We start from the raw sequence: 20,275 nt of genomic DNA on the forward strand, positions 1-20,275 counted from the left end.
GTACGCGGAATTACAACTCGCTAATTTTCGGAAAGCACTTTAGAAAAGTAAAGTTTTAAAATTATTGTTGACGAGTAGTAAAACAATAGGGCCATTGTAGAAATATTATGATACCAATACAAGCAATTTCAGTACCATGACATGTGCCATAACTACATAAACATTAGAAATGGGGATTTCCGGTTGGAGATTTGGCTAATTGGGCACGTAAAAAACGCGAAGTGGCACCCTTTGAAGTTCTTGTGCTTGACTAAAGTACCACCGGCAATGCCGGCAGTACTTTGTTGGCGATGCGGTTGTGTTTTGTTTTGTTATTTCGCTTGCCTGGCCAAACCAGAGACGTTCCTGGGAAAAAAAGTCTTGGTTTAGTGACCGTCCCGGTGAAACTGCAACACAGTGTCCTACGAACCAAGCGAGAAGTCCAGCATCTGACGAGTTCGTCTGTTCAAGAACAGTGGTTCGACCTTTCTAAATCACGATCTCGGAATCACCGAGGGATAATCTGTCACGATTCAGTGCGGCGCTACCCTGATCGCGCGTGCTTCAAATCGCTCAGCGCTCGAGTGCTTTGTAAGAACGGTGCCTTGGACAGGTTGCAGCTTGCCGGAGAACTGCCGACGCTTCAACGCCTCCGTCCTGGTGACTCATCATCGGCGGCTGGAAACGGTTCTTCGTGTTTAGACTTGCCCCTGTGAAGCAGACGCCGGAGCCGAAATCTTCTCTCCCAGTTATCTCTAACCCCACGAGCGCCACTACTACCGGCTCTCACGAGCTCGTTAAAGGTCGTTCTGAGTGTGTCTGTACTATTTTTGTCCGCCTGCACCGGAGCACACTGAAATCGGCACAGCCGTTACGACTTTTATGAATAAAACAAGCCCTCTCGATGTATAGATCAATTCGTTTTTAATCAATGCATGGGTTCTCCCACTGTGTTAGAGTCCCGCTTTAATTTTTCCCTGAAGTGAATTGTTCCTGTTGTGCTTCGGCTCATCGTTCGCCACGCAGAGTACCAGTTCTGTTTGCGTTCGGCTTCTTGTCATCATCACAAATGCAGCAACTTTTGTCAGCTGCTCTTCACCACTCCACTACCCATGACAGAGGTGACCGAGTCCGGTTCTTGGTAGCTTTCCGACCGTAAGAGCAGCCGTAAAAATGACTTTTAGAATGATTTATATTTTTTTAGAATATGCTCAGAGACATCATCATCACCCGCATTAACATCACCGTCATCACCATCAGCCTATCAACTTCTACTTAAGTGCAAAGGTCTCTCCCACGGATCGCCAATTATCCCGGTCCTTTGATAACTACGACCAATTTATACCTGCACAATTCTATATCTCATCTTCCTATCTAACTTGCTGCTGCCCCCGGCCACGCTTGCCTTCTCTAGGGATCTCTCTTACACCTAATAACCAAGGGTTATGTCTCCTTCGCATTGCATGCCCTGTCCACGTCCATTTCTTCTTGGCAATTTCTACTAATATATACCTAACACGCGTATCTTCTCAGACCCACTACGCTCTCTTCTTGTCCCTGAATGTTACAGCTGTTATTTTCCATTTTATTGGTCTTTGAGTCGTCCTGTATTTAAGTTGAAACCTGTTAGTCGGCCTCCACGTTCCTGCCCCGCTGGTGAGTACCCGTAAGATGCAGCTGCCACAAACCTTATTCTTCAAGGGCAATTAGGTCCCATAAAGGCTCTCTAATTCCTCGAAGAACACCCCCAGATTCGCCTGGCTAGATAAGATCCGCATGTTAAGTGTTGACATGTTCAGAATCTAATGCAGCCTTACCGGATGCAGGGATTATTATTCCCTTCTGCAGAGTCGCATGCCTGACAGCTGACGTGGTCAGTTGCTTCACAGGCACTGTAAACTCAGGCACATGAGCTTATTGGCGTATTCATGGGAGGCTGCGGCCATCGGCACTGTATGCTGCCGAATCTCGCCTATCCGCGATACTTTCTGCTTCAAGCTGAAGAAATACACTTGGCCCCTGTACTCACTGTACGATGTGCGTCAAGATTCGCTACATTTAATGTGTACCTCCGTGTGACCTATTGCATGAGAAGCCTAACTAACAGACCCTCGTACACAGTCGCTCTCCGTTTGAGTTGAACTTGAGGATTCATTTCGTTGTAATTTACTATTCCAAGCGTTCCTCTCGCGCTTTATATGCCGTATTAGAATACACAAAAGCACAAGTCTTGATCACAACCTGTAAGCAGTAATACGCAACGCGGTATATAAACATCGTCAAACCTGTCATTTTCGCCACATTTACCTGCCGTTGCAGGCCATGCAAGTTATCTAGGCTGTACTTCCCAGTTTCATAAATATTTTTTTCTCTCTCTCCCTCTCTCTCTTTATATATATATATATATATATATATATATATATATCCAAAGTAAGAAACCGCGGTAACAGCAACAGCGGAGGGTTTATTTCCACATTTCGACTTCGAGACAAGTCTTCTACAGGAATCATTCTGTAGAAGACTTGTCTCGAAGTCGAAATATCGAAATAAACCCTCCGCTGTTGCTGTTACCGACGTTTCTTACTTTGTGTTCACCACGCCTTCGGCCCCATCGCCAGCATGCCAAATAAATATATATGTATATATATATATATATATATATGTAGCGAATCAGAATAGGAAATGAGGGGCTCGTTGAAAATAACACAGAAATAAAGGTTGGCAGTCGAGAAAACCTCGGTAGCGTAGTGGTTATCGCAACAGACCGGTATTCTGGAGGTCGTGGGTTCGGATCCCACCTGGCGGGCATTTTTTCTTCACTTTCTTTCTTTCTTTCCAAATTCTTAATCTGTTTCAATGATCTACCACATCCTCCCCTTTGCTTTCCGAGGTTTTCTCGACTGCCAACCCTTATTTCTGTGTTATTTTCAACGAGCCCCTCATTTCCTATTCTGATTCGCTACATGCATAGCGAGGGCCTCTGTTCTGGCAGTCTTGTTGCCAAAGGGATCTTAAGAGGGTTCAAAGCTGGTCGAACACTCTGGACATGTCGTAGACACTCGAGTCACGACCCGGGGGTTAAAAAGAAGGTCCCCTTCACCCTGATTAGTCCGAATTGCGCTGGCTACCACCCCCAAGCACAGGAAACAAGTCTACCTAACATAAATACCCCAGAAAGTGAATGGGAAAATCGCCCCGCCGGTAGCGTAGTGGTTATCGCACCAGACCGGTATTCTGGAGGTCGTGGGTTCGGATCCCACCTGGCGGGCATTTTTTCTTCACTTTCTTTCTTTCTTTCCAAATCCTTAATCTGTTTCAATGATCTACCACATCCTCCCCTTTGCTTTCCGAGGTTTTCTCGACTGCCAACCCTTATTTCTGTGTTATTTTCAACGAGCCCCTCATTTCCTATTCTGATTCGCTACATGCATAGCGAGGGCCTCTGTTCTGGCAGTCTTGTTGCCAAAGGGAGCTTAAGAGGGTTCAAAGCTGGTCGACCACTCTGGACATGTCGTAGACACTCGAGTCACGACCCGGGGGTTAAAAAGAAGGTCCCCTTCACCCTGATTAGTCCGAATGGCGCTGGCTACCACCCCCAAGCACAGGAAACAAATCTACCTAACATAAATACCCCAGAAAGTGAATGGGAAAATCGCCCCGCCGGTAGCGTAGTGGTTATCGCACCAGACCGGTATTCTGGAGGTCGTGGGTTCGGATCCCACCTGGCGGGCATTTTTTCTTCACTTTCTTTCTTTCTTTCCAAATTCTTAATCTGTTTCAATGATCTACCACATCCTCCCCTTTGCTTTCCGAGGTTTTCTCGACTGCCAACCCTTATTTCTGTGTTATTTTCAACGAGCCCCTCATTTCCTATTCTGATTCGCTACATGCGTAGCGAGGGCCTCTGTTCTGGCAGTCTTGTTGCCAAAGGGAGCTTAAGAGGGTTCAAAGCTGGTCGACCACTCTGGACATGTCGTAGACACTCGAGTCACGACCCGGGGGTTAAAAAGAAGGTCCCCTTCACCCTGATTAGTCCGAATGGCGCTGGCTACCACCCCCAAGCACAGGAAACAAATCTACCTAACATAAATACCCCAGAAAGTGAATGGGAAAATCGCCCCGCCGGTAGCGTAGTGGTTATCGCACCAGACCAGTATTCTGGAGGTCGTGGGTTCGGATCCCACCTGGCGGGCATTTTTTCTTCACTTTCTTTCTTTCTTTCCAAATTCTTAATCTGTTTCAATGATCTACCACATCCTCCCCTTTGCTTTCCGAGGTTTTCTCGACTGCCAACCCTTATTTCTGTGTTATTTTCAACGAGCCCCTCATTTCCTATTCTGATTCGCTACATGCATAGCGAGGGCCTCTGTTCTGGCAGTCTTGTTGCCAAAGGGAGCTTAAGAGGGTTCAAAGCTGGTCGACCACTCTGGACATGTCGTAGACACTCGAGTCACGACCCGGGGGTTAAAAAGAAGGTCCCCTTCACCCTGATTAGTCCGAATGGCGCTGGCTACCACCCCCAAGCACAGGAAACAAATCTACCTAACATAAATACCCCAGAAAGTGAATGGGAAAATCGCCCCGCCGGTAGCGTAGTGGTTATCGCACCAGACCGGTATTCTGGAGGTCGTGGGTTCGGATCCCACCTGGCGGGCATTTTTTCTTCACTTTCTTTCTTTCTTTCCAAATTCTTAATCTGTTTCAATGATCTACCACATCCTCCCCTTTGCTTTCCGAGGTTTTCTCGAGTGCCAACCCTTATTTCTGTGTTATTTTCAACGAGCCCCTCATTTCCTATTCTGATTCGCTACATGCATAGCGAGGGCCTCTGTTCTGGCAGTCTTGTTGCCAAAGGGAGCTTAAGAGGGTTCAAAGCTGGTCGACCACTCTGGACATGTCGTAGACACTCGAGTCACGACCCGGGGGTTAAAAAGAAGGTCCCCTTCACCCTGATTAGTCCGAATGGCGCTGGCTACCACCCCCAAGCACAGGAAACAAATCTACCTAACATAAATACCCCAGAAAGTGAATGGGAAAATCGCCCCGCCGGTAGCGTAGTGGTTATCGCACCAGACCGGTATTCTGGAGGTCGTGGGTTCGGATCCCACCTGGCGGGCATTTTTTCTTCACTTTCTTTCTTTCTTTCCAAATTCTTAATCTGTTTCAATGATCTACCACATCCTCCCCTTTGCTTTCCGAGGTTTTCTCGACTGCCAACCCTTATTTCTGTGTTATATATATATATATATATATATATATTATATATATATATATATATAGCGAATCAGAAAAGGGAAATGAAGGGCTCGGTGAAATACGGGAGAAAATAAGGGTTGGCAGTCAAGAAAACCTCGGAAAGCGAAGGGGGGTTGTGATGGGTCATAGAAACAATGAAACATTTTTTAGTCAGAAAGAAAGTGGTGAAAAAATGCCCACCGGGCGGGATCCGAACAGACGGTCTCCAGAATACCGGTCTGGTGCGATAACCACTACGCTACCTCCCGGGGCTGTTTCCCCACCACCTTCTCGGGTATTTATGCTCAGGTATTATTTGATTCCTGTACTTGGGGATGGTAGCCAGAGCCAGTCGGACTACTCGGGGTGTAGGGGACCTTCTTTTTAACTCCTGGGCCATGACTCGAGTGTCCACGACATGTCCAGAGTGGTCGAGCAGCGTTGCACCCTCTTAAGCAACCCTTGGCACCATGGCTGCCAGAACAGAGGCCCTCGCTAAGCATGTAGCGAATCAGAAATGGGAAATTTGGGGCTCCATAAAATAAGACAGGAAATAACGGTAGGCTGTCAAAAAAACCTCGGAAAGCGAAGGGGAGGTAGTGGTGGGTCATAGAAAACGATGAAGAATTTTTGGAGTCAGAAAGAAAGTAATGAGAAAATGCCCGCCCGGTGGGGTCTGAACCCACGAACTCCAGAATACCGGTCTGGTGCGATAACAACTACGCTACAGGGGGGCTGTTTCCCCACCACCTTCTCGGGTATTTACTTTTAGGTATTTTATGATTCCTGCACTTGTGGTGGTAGCCAGCGCCACTCGGACTACTCGAGGTGAAGGGGACCTTCTTTTCACCCAGGCAGTGACTCGGGTGTCCACGACATATCCCGAGAGGTCGACTAGCATGAAGCCTCTTAAGCAAACTTGGCACCAAGACTGCCAGAACAGAGGCCCTCGCTAAGCATGTAGTGAATCAGAAATGGGAAATGAGGGGCTCGGTGAAATAAAACAGAAAATAAGGGTTGGCAGTCCAGAAAACCTCGGAAAGCAAAGTGGAGGATGTGGTGGGTCACAGAAAACAGATGAAGGATTTTTTGAGTCAGGAAGAAAGTGATGAAAAAATGCCCGCCGGGTAGGATTTGAACCCACCACATCCAGAATACCGGTCTGGAGTGATAACCACTGCGCTACCGGCGGGGCTGTTTCCCCACCACCTTTTCGGGTATTTATGTATACCACTTTCTTTCTGACTCAAAATTTTTTCATCTGTTTCTATGACCCTCCACAATTCTGGATGTCGTGGTTTCGGATCCCACCCGGTGGGCGTTTTTTCACCACTTTCTTTCTGACTCAACAAATTCTTCATCTGTGCCTAATACCCACCACAACCTCCCCTTTGCTATCCGGAAGCAAAGGGGGGAATGCGGTAGGTCATCGAAACAGATGAAGATTTTTTGATATATATATATATAAACAGATATATATATATATATATATATATATATATATATATATATAAATATATATATCTATATATATATATATATATATATATATATATATATATATATATATATATATATATATATATATATATATATATATATATATATAGCGAATCAGAAAATGGGAAATGAGGGGCTCCGTGAAATAAGACAGAAAATAAGGGTTGTCAGTCAAGAAAACCTCGGAAAGCAAAGGGGAGGTTGTGGTGAGTCTTAGAAAGAGATGCAGAATTTTTTGAGTCGAAAAGAAAGTGGTGAAAAAATGCCCGCCGGGTGGGATCCGAACCCACGACACAACCGCGACACGACACAACCGAACCCACGACGACAGACTCACCACAACCTCCCCTTTGCTTTCCGAGGTTTTCTTGACTGCCAACCCTTATTTTCTATATATATATATATATATATATATATATATATATATATATATATATATACATATGTATATATTTCTATATTTATTTTGAGCACAGGCGTTATTGTTGGTTCATAACTGTTACTGGATTGGCCAATCCCACCTAGAAACTCATCCTCCCTGTGTCGCACGTGTGCACCACGCCATCTTCATTTATCATCGTCGCGTATTTTCCACCAACGCTTTTTGCAACGGCCTGTCGGCGAGGCTGCGTCGTTATTACACGCGTCCTTCAAGCCTCCCGTGTCCGAGTCTTGCACGTGGTGGACGTTGAGTTTAACGTTATGCCTTTCGGTATGCAACGCGCCTGCAACCTTTGAATGCATGATTGGCAATGTTATTTGTGGCTTAAAGTAGAAGACGTGCCTCTGCTACCTTGACGACATGGTTATCTTTTCTTCTACTTTTGACGAGCACCTTCACTCTCTAGGCGTAGTCTTAACGAGCCTCGCCAAAGCTTGCTTGCAAATAAAACCAAAAAGTGTCACTTTGCAAGCAAACCAATCAAAGTTTTGAGGCATATCATCAGCAGTGGCGAAATTCACCCCCGTCCCGACAAGAGTAACGCTTTAGTTAATTTTCCGAAACCTCTTCGTCAAAAAGACCTTGGAAGTTTTCTTCGAAGTTTTCATCCTACTTCCGTCGGTTCATTCGTAATTTCGCCCAAATAGCGTCACCACTCAACAAACTACTGGCATCTGCGACCCCTTTTACTTGGGCTGGTAACTGCGAAGTGGCATTCCAGATACTCAAGGATGCTTTGACTTCTGTACAAGTTCTCTGCCACCTTGATGATGGTGCTCCCACTGTAATTCACACTGATGCCAGTGGACACGGTATCGGCATGGTCCTCCTACAGCGCAACTCATCATCAGTAGAGCAATTTGCTGCTTATGCAAGCTGGACTTTACCACCTGCTGAGCAAAAATACACTATAACGAAAAAGGAAGGTCTTGCCGTTTGGTCCGTCCAAAAATTTAGACTGTACTTGTACGGGCGTCATGTCTCGGTGGTGGCTGACCATCACGGGCTTTTCTGGTTGTCGTCACTGAAAAATTAGTCGGGCCACCTCAGTCGTTGGATTCTTCGTTTACAGTAATATTATTTTATACTGTGACCTGCAGATAAGGGAAGAAACATATGGACGCGGACGCTATTTCTCGCTGCCCGCTTTCGCCGCAGTCAGATGATGAGCATCCTAGTGTTAACGCCCTAATTTTGCCGATTGCACCTCCAGATTACGATGCCTACAACCTTCCGAATACCCTGGTCTCTGTGCAGCGGGCCGACACGTACTGCCGAGACCTCGTCAATCGCTTCGGCAGATTGGCGCAGCCTTCTAACAGCCGCTCGCCTCGCCAGCTTGACAAATTTTGACTTTTGAATGGTGCTCTGTACCACTACAATTACCATCTTACCGGCGAGAAATGGGTTCCTGCGATTCCCCGTTCGCTTCGAAAGGACATCCTAGAAGCTTTCCACGATGCCGCCACCGCGGGCCATCTGGAATTTCGCAAAATGTACGACCGCGTCAAGAGCCGGTTCTTCTGTCCTGGCCTCGCCAACCAGTGTTGCCAAGTATGTTGCATCTTGTGCTGCTTCCAGCTCCGAACACATCAAACCACGGTGCCTGAATGACTTTTAAACCCAGGCCATGTCCATGCGCTCCTTTCCAAGTGGTGGGACCTGACTTGTACAGGCCATTGTCATCGACGGCAGCAGGTAACAATTGAATTGTCACTGCGGTAGACCATTTAACCAGATACGCCGAAACTGCTCCGCTTCATGCCGGATGCGCTTCAGAGGTCGCTCATTTCTTTTTAAAGGACATTTTATTGCGAGACGGCCTTACCCGCATTCTTCTCAGCGACCGCGGGAAAACGTCCCTCTCCACACTGCTGAACGACGTTATTCGTGCTGCTGATACCGTCTACAAAACCACACCGAGCTACCATCCCCAAACAAATGGGCTGACTGAGCGATTTCACCGCACATTCTCCGATATGCTTTCGTTTTATATAAGCCCTGACCACAACAATTGGGACGCTGTTTTACTCTTTGTCACTGATACGAACAACACCGCAACACAACGAACTACTGGCTTTTCGCCTTTCTTTCTCGTTTATGCCCCCTCCATCTTCTATCCTCGATGCTGCTTTCTTTTTTGCACCTGCCTCTCCGCAAGCGGATGTCCCAGGCGAGTTTGTCTTCCGCCTTGAACACTGCCGCCATCTTGCACAGTTGAACACCTAGGCCTGTCAAGAAGACCGCGATGCGACGCATCGGACCGTTTCCTTTCAACCAGGTGATGAAGTTGGTAAATGACCTCACCAGCAATCGGCAGCAATAACTCCACGATCAACACTTACAGCCAGCGGTCGCTCAAAGTCAATGGTGGCATGCATCGCACCTTCTTGGGAATTTTCACGATGGCCGACACTGAGCAGCCCACCCTCCGTGCTGATGTTCTGGCTTTCTACAAGCTGACCATGCAAGTGTACTCCCGGCGCCCCTTGGACAGGACAACAAGCCTCTCAATGTATGCAATTCCTTCTTCTTCCACGCCGATCAAATTAAGAGTATTTGCGCCGTTTTTGTGAACGAGAAGAGCGTTGCGGATTTGCTCGCCGTCACAGCACGCTACACGGGAGATTTTTTTGTGAAAACGCCATCACCCACCACGTTGTCAAGAAGAAACTCCCTGTCTTCATTCGATCGAGTCGTCTGGCTGGATCACGTTAAGTCATTGCTGTCGAACGTTTGAGCACACGGTAGAGCTGGGAATCATCCGTCCGTCTTCCAGCAACTCCGCGTCAGCCCTGCACATAATAACCAAAAAGGACCCCTTGGTCTAGAGGGCTTACAGCAACAACCGTGCCCTCAACGCTATCGCTGTTGAGGAGCGGTACTCACTACCGCATTTGCAGGACGATACCTTTAATCTGGATGACTGCAAAATATACCCCACAATTGGATTGGTAAAAACCCATCACCACATGACTGTGCAGTCAGCAGACATTCCGAAGGCCCTTCTCATTACTCATTCGGTCTCTTCTAGCATGTCTGCATCCCCTTCGGCTCACGTAACGCTGCTAAGACTTTCCACGTGCCATCAATGATTTCACCTATGATTTATTTTATGTGGCAATGGCATCGCAATGCCATTGCCATCCGACAACGAAGCGTTTTGGGAGCTCATTTCAGTCGCCTTAACGAATATTTGTTCTTCATATATCCCAACAAGTGTCTCTTTGGCATCAAAACAATCATGTTACTGGAACAAATGGTCATTCCACAGGGTATCGAACCTTTTGTCGCAAAGGTAAAGACAATCCTAGACTTTGCCCAGCAATGTCCAAAATGACGGTGCGACAATTCGTGCCCCTGATGAACTTCTAATTGCGGTTCATTCCCAAGTTTACCTACTGCTCTAGCCTTTCACTGATCTTCTGGCCACCAAGACACGACCGGCCGGGAACCTTAGGTGCAGCGAGCGAGCAGCGCGAACTTTACTCGGCGAAAAGGCCCTCTCCGACGCTGTCATGGTTCTACACCCCGTGGTTCATACTCAACTTCGTTTAATTTGGAGCAGTTCGTCACGGGTTAGCAACAGCTAAGTTTCTACTCCCAATGCTTCAAAATGGTGAAACAAGAATTGGCGAGAGCTGCTAACTCTCTGCCTTCGCATCAAACATGTCCGACACTCCTAGAAGGCGACGCTTTCTACAACCTCACGAACCAAAACCCCATGATGCTCGCTGTCCTCTGCGACAAGAGTAGGTACTCGTTGCGCCATATCCAACACCACTTCTTCATGTTATGGGTCCATCGACGCCGCTACTGACGTGCTGTCTCACATGGAAGCCCTTTTGTTTTCCCCCAACTAAGTTTGATTGAAGAGACTACCTTTGCACAGCAAACAGACGCTAATCTCCAGCAACGCCGTGCATCTCCTCCGCACTGACTTTCACAGCTGTTCCGGTATCGTTTGGACAAGGCACAAATAAATGGAAGACATCTACCAGCGCCCCCGACCTTCCGCACCACTGCGCCTCGTGGAGCGGTTTTTGACGTTCTGCCCGACAAGAGTCACCCCGCCATCAAAGCAACTCGTCACACCTCGCCACAGCCTAATGGTTCTGCCCCTCTATAAATGCCCCTGTCATCAGATGACTACGCAAATGCCTCCAGTGTCAACGTGTCAAGTTAAAAAGGTACAGTGTTACTCCGGCCTTCTCTTTCCATCCGCCGGGGACCCGTTTTGAGCGCATTGCGCATTGACCGTGTGGGCCTCCTACCACCAGCATGCGGTGCTAGCCCTTTGCTAACATGCGTGGCCTACTTCACGCGCTGGCCAGAGGCGATCCCAATGCATTATACCACAGCAGAAGCTGTCGCTGCAGCGTTTGTTGGCGCTTACGGGTGCGGCTTCGACAGCCCTGCTGTTATCACCACTGATCGCGGGCGGAAATTCCTTCCTTCTCTGTACGACAATCTCGCAGCCATTTGAGGAGTACGCCATATTCATAGATCCTCCTGCCATCCGTGCACAAACAGGATGGCGAAGCGTGCACACTGACACTCAAGGAAGCTCTCGCCACCTAGTAGTTCGAAGGACATTCGACCGACAATCTTCGTCTGGTTACACTTTCCCTACGCTTGGTTTTCACGACTCATTTGAGTTACACATCAGCTGAACTGGTGTACGGCTCCCCGAGTAGTCCGCCTGACGACGAACCCTTCGACCCCGCCGATTACGTGGCCAATCTCCTTCGCCTTTTCTAAAAAATCCGACCCATGCTTTCCCGACGGCGGATCGACCGCTCTGTTTTCTTGAGCCAATACCTCTCGTACTGCACTCACGCGTTCGTGTACCATGTCGCCGCCCGTCGTCCTCTCCTCCCGCTTGGCATGGCCTATGCCGTCACATCCAGTAGCACCCCGATACTTCCAACCTTGACATCAACGGCCCCGAAGACGTCATTATCGCAGACCGAGTAAATCGCGCTTACATCACCCCCTCCGACTCAGCAGGGCTTCACCTCCAAAGAATCATGCCCAGGTATTTCCAAGATTACCCACAAAAACCGTCACGTGAGAAAAACCACGGCCTCCGGTTCTACTGGGGGAGCCCTCTAGCAAAGCTGCGCCCTGAAAAAAAATCAGTTCGAGCAAAAGCGCTATAGCGGCTTGTTGTGTCTGAGCCGATTGCGACCGCCTAGAAAGGTCTGCTGTAAAAACTGACGCCTAGACGAAGAAGCAGCAGTAATCGCTGTAGTTTACCTCAAGCAAGACTTATCACGGTTAACATGGAATGACTTTATACTGTACTTAGACGACGGGTATTCCTCCCGAGTGCCCCGTGCCCATATCACGGAGAAAAGCACTGTGAAATTGAGCAATACCTCAGAGATATGTGAACACGGTGCATTTCTGTGTCCCTGTTCCTTGCTAAATGTCAATTTCCTCAACGTCGTCTGTTAAGAGGTCTCGCAGACATAACCGTCACTACACATCTCAAAATGCTTCGGCGAATCCTAGAAGTGGTGTTGCCATTGACGGATTCAGCCAACAACGTCGACAACCTTCTACGCCCTTCCGCTGAAATATTTGCGAATACCCTAATAGGCTTTCTGGAGTGGCATCAAAAACACTTTGCGTTATCTACGGACCTGGAGCGACAGTGTTCACCGATTGCGGGGTCACTACTCTGTTTTAGCTGAAATGTTTTCTCGCCCTTTGGAAAAAGTGAGGACTGAATAGGGCGCCAGCTACCTTGTGACCCCAATTCAGAACTGAACGAGTAGCACCGAGATTTCTGCCAAAACTTGTGCTGGTGTATTTCCTCATTTCCAAAACTCCCAGCGAAGCAACTTTTTGGTATAGCAGTGCCCTGCGAATAGGTTGCTCTCCAAAAGATCAACTTCAGCCGTCTCGTGCTTAGGACGCTCAAGGGATCGCAACACCGACCAAGAATGCAGGGCTGATCTTGGCCTTCATTTGTTAATATTTTTTGCATGTTAATTTGATGTTTGCATTTTTGCGTCGTCCTCCATCACCACGATGTCCCCTGTGTTGCTGCAGAAGAAATGCTGCGCATAACCCAAGCAATAACGTCACATGTGCACCTGACACAGAGCATTCGGTTTTGCACTCACTCACAAGCCGCACTGCGTGCGTTTCATCGCAACGAACTGCCGCCAAGCTTACAGCTGTACTGGCAGAGCATGGACAGCACCATCGGGCTTCTTCAAACACCATAGAATGACCTCCAGGACACTCGTCATCCTTAGGACCGCTTGCGCCCACGCCAAAATGTCGACGGCCTGGTGTTCAAAATGTTCCCATGCCTGGCCGGAGACACTTTCCGGAGCAGCACCGGACGCAATGTAACCGGGAACTAAGAACCTTCGTAAATACGCTCTAAATAGCCAGTAGGGAATCCCCAGACGACCTGATTAGATCACGACCGATTAGATTAGTGAACAAGGAAGTAGGCAAGTAGGCAGGCAGACCCATGGGTGCGGTGAACAGGCTAGGTGAGCCAAGATGTCGCCACACTGGTACATGGTAAAAGCAGTAGCTACCTCAAAAAAACCACACAACAGGAGATTGAGATAAATGTGATCACGCCGTTAAAATAGCGCCGGTATATTACAACGCTGGATCGGGGGATTTGGTAGAGCAAGATCAAGTCACGAGATTCGTTGCCCGTGCCGTCACAGCTAGGCTCATCGATTCTGCGTAGTCTTCTTTCAAACCAGATCACATTTTGCAACAAGCTCTGTGCAGCGGCACGCCGTATCTTTCTTTCCGTTTGGCGTAAGCTTCGAAGCCTTCGCTCCTAAGATGATGGGTCGTGACCGCCGATATTCGACCATGGACTCTAGCAACACGCCGGCACTAATTAAACAGGGGTCGTTGTGGACCCGGGATAAAGAGGACTACTTTATTTACGACGCTGAGCTACGTGACGGACGGGTTAAATTGCAGAGCTACCCAAAAGTTGTTTTTTGGCTTCCTCAATGCCCATCCTTGTCTCACGCACCACCTCACTAGAGGCGTTGTACGTTCCAACAAGGACTTTGACGGCGATGAACAGTTAAAATGTTTGTTTTGATACAACTAAAAACATATCTGTTGTGTCAAACAATTTTTCCTCAACTTCCTGACAGTTTTATCTCAGCCCATCACAGAATTTTCTCTGAAGATATTTATAAAAAATGTGAATCAAGCTTCAACTGCCTCGAAAAATTACATTGCGTTAATATTAAAAATTCAAAGTTGAAAAGCACTATTGGCGGCAAGTAAATGCCTCCCTTACCCAAAACACTACCTTACTTTGTGTCTTCCTTAATAGAACAAGAAACAACAGTTTGAATACTGAGAATATTTCCTTTTGCAGGTGGAGAATAATTCATAGAACATGTTTAGGAATAAAAAGCTCTCCTTCTTCCAAATAAAAAAAAACCACGCTGAATTTATCTTGCGAAACTCAGTTTCGGTGGCTAAGGCATTGTGCTGCGTAGACGCGCTGTGGAGCCCCCACGTTGCGCCCCTTTTTCAAATGTAGGAGAGAGAGAGAGAAAGAGAAAGAGAGAGGCCAAGTAGAAGGAATCACGCGACAGGTGGGCTAAGAACGTAATTGAGGAGCATTATTTAGCCCATTATCTCGTGATTCAATTGCAAATTGAAAACCATTAACGCCTATGATTTACCCTTGCGCCCACAGTAGAGAGAAGTGTGTGGTATTAAAAGCCTTACACGGCAAACGTAGAATCTCCGAAGTTTTTTTCAGGTTCTCGCTTCTTGGAACGTCGCGATAGCACGAGCAGGGCATATTGTGCGAAAAACCATTTTTTATACATTAACGCTGCTGACTTCAGTTGAAAAGCCTTGGGCTGCTGAGCCCAAGGACGCCGGTTGAGTTACTGAATGCGGTGGCTGTTTCCCTGCTGGATGCAGGAAGCTGAAACTCCATGTGTAGAGATTTCGGCGCACGTTAAAGATCCCCGAATTGGCTACAGGCTTCTCTGATCGAGTGGGGTCACATTAAAATCCCCCATTAACGCCTTTAAGACTTTCTTTACTCGTGCGTGGGGCACCTCACCCTTGTCCATCTGGCGGGACCCCCTGCCTCTGTGCCGTATTGCCGCATTGCAGGGGGTGAAAAAACCTGGCGTCCTGTCTTGCCAAGGGCGTTTACCAAGTGGAGCGTCCACCGCGGCACTGGAGTCCCCACGTGTGCCTTGGTGTCGTTGGGCAACTACCACTAAATACCACCAGCAACTCCCCAACGTGGCGTTCGGTCCTTGTGTGGGACTCACACACCTGGGAAGTAAACCCAACGCCATTACGATAATCACCGATTATCAAGCGGTATGCAGAATATATGCGGCTAATGCAGTTTTTTTTAATATCACTGTGCCTCCCGAGTTACAGCCCCTCCCTCTCGTACGGTCAGAATGGTGTGGACTCCTGCCAACTTCGATCTGCCTCTCAGCGACAATAACGAGCCGCGAAACGAAATCGCCCCTTTTCACCAACACGTAATTAACATTTTACCGTCATTCTTATTTCGGAACCACCAGGAAAACGTCGACAGAGATCGATGAGTCTGCAGTCTCCAACCACCCTCCGCTGATTCTGTTTGCCGAGAGCGGAATAGTGTATGTTTTCGGCCGTAAGCACAAATGCATTGCAGAAAAGAAACAACGTGGCGCCCTGGTCCGGGAACATAAAACCATCGTAACTTGACACACAAGAGTTCAACTTCTACTGCCACGAGAAGCGTTGCTTGTATAAGCAGCAGAAAAGCGTTGCCCAAAAGCCCATCGTGAAATCACTGGGACCACTCACAGAAATGTTTTCACTCGTTACCCCAGAACTGGAACCTGAACACGCTAAACTAAAGAGCCGTGAAACACTGTTAAATTCTCGCAAACATCTGTGAGGTGTTGAGAGTAACCACTTGAGGTTAAGGGGAGGTCCGTTAAACTAATCTAAACTGACCATGGGTGGAGTAAAAGAAAAAAAAGAACTTCCACAGTCGGAATAAAAGCTGGCTCGCTTGCTTTATTCAGCCGATGTCTGCCCGATTGCAGCATTAGATTACGTTCTAAGCACATTGGTTGGGAATTAAACCGGGGTCCATCGGAGTATGCAGTGACGTGATTTACATTTTGTCGATATTTTGCCTTCATTCTGCTCACGAAATAGTCAATAAGGCGTCAATGTTACGTTCAGAGTCAGAGTGATCATAGGAACAAATGTAAGACGGGGAGTTCGCGTGAGTACGGGCCACGAAAGGACTTTTCGAAGTTAGTGATCCTCTGCTGCTATAGGGAGGAAGCTTAACTTATATCGCTCGTCTTCTTACTGGCGCTCCTTCGAAAACATCATTTTTAGGGCCAGCCAGCGTCAGTTGGTAAGCTGCAGCTTTTATTACGTTTATACATGTATCCTTATAAATTTACCCATTTCCTGTCAAGCTGATGCGTCTGCCACCACCGAAGTCTGAACTCATGGTACTGGCCTCCGCAGGAGAGCTGTAGTGTTGCAACGACAATCTTTTAAAAATTACGTCATTGCATACTCCAGCCGCCCCTTGCCCCAAGCTGAGCGAAATTGGCTACATTGTACCCATACCTACATGGACTATCCCCCTCCCTCGTTATCGATTACGTTCTCGGCTGGCTCGAACCCTTTAAAGACTACAGCCTCCATCGGGCGCTTGGGTCAAGCCTTCCAGGATTGCTCCTACTCTGTAGTATACGAATTCGGTCTCCCGCGTCAAGACACGGATTCCCTCGTGCTGACCCACCGAATCCTCCCAGACCTAAAGTTTCCCAAAATTTGCCGCTTTTTGTAGAATTTTTTTCTTTCTAGCCTGGGGAGAGCAGCCCAGGAGATCTCTTACGGGGAATGATTCGAAGCCTGACTACTTCACCTCCCTCTCCGGCCCTTCAGCGCGTTTATTCCAACCCAAAAAAAGTGCCGTCTAGGGTCAGAACACCTGCCCCGAGAGCTCTGAATGGCTTCGTGTCACCTTTGAGAACCTTCGTCTAGATGTCTTCGCGCAGCTTCATCACCAGTCAACTGCTGGGTACCTAGTGGTTTCCTTAGGATTTGACCGCGCGCGTCGACGTTTTTTTCTGCGCAGCTTCAGCGGTACATGCGCCTTCACGTCGGTGAATGCGATGTGTTCCCTCACAGGGAAATGCGAATGACTTCCCCGATCGGCCCCCTGCAGCCCCTTATGCGAACCCGTCCCAACGATTCTTCCTCATCTGTTTATATTCTTTTCGCCCAGTCCCTCTCTCTGATAATTCAATAAATGGAGTGCTGTAGGCACTGGATACGCGCAAGAATACGCGATCACAGGGCTCGTGCAGGCACTGGTGCTACCGATGTCGCTGACGTTCTTTCGTAAGACGTAATCTCACATCCTGGTGCTCCTGGTCAGCTATTGACATTCCCCGAGCGATACTTCTTGTGGCAAGTGGACCTTGACATCCTCCGTTCCTGCCCCACTAAGCACAATCTTACCACACCGACCCCCCCACCGCGTTTTCAAACAACCATAGCACCTAAACGAGACATCGCTTGACCTTTCTGTGTAGGTTCTCGCAAATATCGCGAATGGTATGTGGAATTCGTATATATACCATTCGTCTGCATCTCCTCCCGCCACAATTCTACCCAATATTCGCCTTTCTAATTTGTCTACGGACAATGGCCAACATTCTGGCTGGGCACTTTACTAAACCAAAGTGTCCACCTAAGGATATGCACAATACACCATCGCCCACGCAGACATTGCACAGCATCTTCATCGCAAAGTTCTCAGAAGTTTTGTTATTACCGCAGACCCAGTACCCGCCACTTCCCACACGTGTCCATCGTGCTGCTATGGTGTCGCCCGTGCCGAGTTGAATTTTCACAGGTCCCTCTGGGCTGATACAACGCCAAGTACCGTGTACTGTGCCAGGTGACTGACGCAACAACAAAATCATCCCCGTCTTGTAAGACTCCTCTGCACTCTGCAAACGAACATTTTTCACGTCATCGCCCTTAAGCTGCACCGCACACCACTTCCCACTTTACCATGAGAATCACAGACACAGTGCTCCTTCTAGACTGTGCTTGTATTATGAGACAATTTACACATTTCGCAAGAAGAATTTTAAATGTTTTGCCTACCTGCACTCATCATTATTATAAAAAAAGAGGTCCAGCTTGCGGCATAATTTATCATCAAACCTTTTGGCCCCCTTTCTTGCCAGGCGCAGTTTTCCAACCTGGTAACCGTATTAACCAGAGTATTCATGTGGTAAATATACTGTGTATGTTGCCTTTTATCGTATCAGTATCCGAGTCTCCTTGGGTAACAAAATAAAAACCACGAAAAAAGCTATCCGGCATTATTTCAACGTGTTGGCATAAACACTATTCTCATACCGCCCCCAAACGTTTAATCAGTACGAATTTATCAGCCTTAGCCATTCTGTCTGAGACGCCTTCGTGACTGCTGCGCCTACCTAAAACAATCCATGCAGCCAGCAGTATATGCATTGATTAGTGTTCACTAGTGCCTCTAGTCTTTCACGACACTATTTTGTCCTAAATAGTATTCTTCGTCTGTACTTCAAAACAGCTTTGTTTTATTTGTGAAAGGTCAGTTAAACTGTAGACAATTAGCCTAATAGAAACAAGTGCGTCATTTCAACAAAACGTTTCTTATTGTGATATCTACAATACTATAATTTAGAATAATAGGATACCCTAAATGTTCGCATAGAAATTGAAATTAATAATTGCCCACAGAAAAGGAACACGCCATTGCAGCTGCAATACTCTATGCAAATGTATGAAAGCGTCACGTTATAACCCGTCTTACCATCACAAAGGTTCAAGCACTGATACCAAACTAACGCTGTATATTGGAAATTATAAAGAGCGACACAAAGTCGTAGACCTTCATATTTTCAGTCACCACGCTGGATCCTGGCGTGTGTAGAGTGTGGCTAGTGTGGCGTAATACAGAGTAGTACCAGCGCGGAGGTTTAAAGCGAAGCTTGATATAGGCAGGTAAAAGGACCCAGTGGCCGTGTGCACCACAAAGCTCCTGCTCAGCCTCATGCGTATAAGCGAAGAAACCGTGTTACAGCGGAGTTGAACGGATGTGGTTTGGGAAAACGTATAATCTATATTATCGGAAAGCAAAAACATCTGAAAACAAAGTGACTTCTATAATAAAATACGCCCTCTGCGCAGGGTCATGCTGGTCAGTCTGGCAACATCTTTTAGGTGACGTTGGCTACTCTGGAGAGTATCGTGCTGCATTTGAGGGGTTTATATAAATATCTTCATTAAACGATGGGGCACTTTAAACAGCAGCCATCACACTCCTCGCGTGATTCCGCGCAAGCTGCTAGCTAATCATAAATTTTACCTTAAACTCTTTTGATGACCCACTCTTGACCACCGCCGAAATTCCCAGGCTTGATTATAAATTTCTGCACTCGTATAATATATGTTCAGTGACTTATGTATATATTCATTGAGCCAGAAACAAGCTAGGTGGTGTAAATCGAATAGGATTTGTTCCAGAACCTATTACTTTGCCTTTACAGAATAAGCAGATGTGATCATTTCCACACCAAAATAAAACTACTTGTGCTATCAGTAAACAACATCAGAAGCACGTTTGTGTGTTTTAAAGCGTATGAAAATAAGTACCGCAATATTTTTATTAACCTTTTGATAATTTTTCTTTTATCATTTCCCAGCAAACCACGTTAAGTCGTGCAGATATCCCGGAGACGTCAGCAATCGACATTGCAGATGTCCAGGAGACGTACCGTTGAGATCAAAGTTGTATATATTGAACGTTGCTACAACTGCAAAAAAACCCGTCTAAATCACACGAAGGATAACGTACAATAGACGTCTCATGGTACTTTTATATGCTGTTTACGGGACGTTACCTTAGTGGTACGTCTTATGGATATTGTAGTGGTACGCAAGCAAGACGTATATAGATGTTTGTTCTACATTGGTTTTTTGTCTTCAGCACAAGCGTTAGTTTTTATATTCATGACTTGTGTACGCTAGAATGATATTGTTTAGATGAACCTGTAT

General features: G+C 47.1%; 1 non-coding gene across 1 annotated transcript; it reads left to right on the forward strand.

The window, feature by feature from the left end:
* The first annotated feature begins 4,098 nt into the window (after positions 1-4,098).
* Positions 4,099-4,171, forward strand: Trnat-agu (transfer RNA threonine (anticodon AGU)). Its single transcript has one exon. It is a non-coding gene; the product is annotated as a tRNA-Thr (tRNA).
* Positions 4,172-20,275: the final 16,104 nt, after the last annotated feature.

This window comes from Haemaphysalis longicornis, unplaced genomic scaffold, assembly GCF_048455015.1.
Source record: "Haemaphysalis longicornis isolate Haplotype H1 unplaced genomic scaffold, Haemaphysalis longicornis Haplotype H1 scaffold_5, whole genome shotgun sequence".
NCBI classification, from domain to species: Eukaryota; Metazoa; Arthropoda; class Arachnida; order Ixodida; family Ixodidae; genus Haemaphysalis; species Haemaphysalis longicornis.